At 55.5% G+C, this 1451-nt stretch overlaps 1 protein-coding gene across 1 annotated transcript in view; it reads left to right on the top strand.

Moving 5' to 3' along the window:
• Positions 1-223: 223 nt before the first annotated feature.
• Positions 224-1451, top strand: part of ST3GAL1 (ST3 beta-galactoside alpha-2,3-sialyltransferase 1) — a 56323-nt gene continuing 55095 nt past the window's right edge. The window contains exon 1 of the mRNA XM_004697382.2: positions 224-375. The gene's annotated coding sequence lies outside the window, so the exon portion shown is untranslated. The remainder of the gene's footprint in view (positions 376-1451) is intronic.

Here is a 1451-nt window from a genome sequence, read left to right on the forward strand (position 1 = left end):
TGTAAACATCTGAGAATAAGAACATTAGCAAATGATGTGCTCTTGCCTCTGGAGCAACCACCCTCCAAAGATGGTTGTAAGGGGGACTCCCTCTGCCCTAACCTGGGGACTCCTGGGTAAGTAAGTGGGTGGAGCGTGGACACACCGGTGAATGCATTTGAAGTTCCCGCTGTCGTCGTTAGAAGGCCGTGGAGGGGCTGAATACCAAGCCTGACAAAAGCCGTTCTCTTTCCGCCCAGATGCCAGCTGTCTGACTGGAAATCCCACCGAGAAGCAGTCTGCCTCCTCCAGGCTGGGAAGGGCAAGTGCTGCCCGGTTTCTGCCCAGTGCAGTTGCCCCTGAGGACAGGGATGGACAGCCACGGAGGAGACTGAGGTCAGTGGCGGCTCGCCTGTGCCCTGGCAAGTGGGAGTGAGTATGGGGTATGTGGTCTTGTCGGGAGAGTCGTGTTACTCTGGCTGTAGAACTTGACCGAAGTGTTTTGAATATACGATTTGCAAGTTGGAGTCACATTTTGACTAAGCAAACCAAACTCACTGTGGTCAACTGATGCCGTGCAACAGAGGGAACTGCCCCATGGGGTAGAGAACCACCCATGGGGCTCCCAGGAGGCAGAAATCTTTATGGGAGCAGACAGCCTCACCTTTCCCCCGCCGAGCGCTGGTCGGCTGTGACAACCACTTGGGTGTCGGTGCGCCAGCACTTGGCCCAGTGCGTCCCCAGGGCCCCTGACCCTTCTGGAGAATCACAATGTTCCTCAGATGAGAAGAACGTTGCGATTTCTTTTTTTTTTTTTAAAACATTTTATTAGGGGCTCATCCAACTGTTATCGCAATCCATACACACATCAATTGTGTAAAGCGCATTTGTACATCATTCTCAAAACAGTTTCTCTCCACTTAAACCCCCGCCGTTAGGTCCTCATTTTTCCCCTCCCTCCCCTCCGATTTCTTAGTGTATCCGAATTGCCATGGAATTGAGGGTCGGGCAGGACTGGGGATCGATCATGCTTGTGGCTGGCGGAGGCACAACTTGTATGGCGTCTGCCGTCGTCTCAAGAACCATTGCACTAATGACCCACGGGCCCTCGCCGTAGCCCCCAGGCTGACCTTTGGCCTTTGTGGCCTGAAACTGACCACATTCTTCACAAGGGCACAAAGCCCAAGTGAATCTGTGCCCCCGGCAGACCGTTGTGTGAGTCACAGGTTGGCTTCTCAAAACCTGAAAACTGCCTGCCACCGCGCCCAGTCCCAGCCAGGTGACGCCGTGGGCACGCAACACCGCCTGCCCGCCCCATCCTCATAGTGACCCCTGTGCTGAGCCCACCAGGCAGCCCCTGGGTCGGCCCGTCTCATCGAGGGCCTTCCTCCTTCCCACTGCCCTTCCACTGTGCCAAGCATGATGCCCTCCTCCAGGGACTCGTCTGCCGACACCCTGTCCAAAGTGTGAAG

Source organism: Echinops telfairi, unplaced genomic scaffold, assembly GCF_000313985.2.
Source record: "Echinops telfairi isolate 266 unplaced genomic scaffold, ASM31398v2 ScPeMD7_1;HRSCAF=3_0, whole genome shotgun sequence".
NCBI lineage: Eukaryota > Metazoa > Chordata > Mammalia > Afrosoricida > Tenrecidae > Echinops > Echinops telfairi.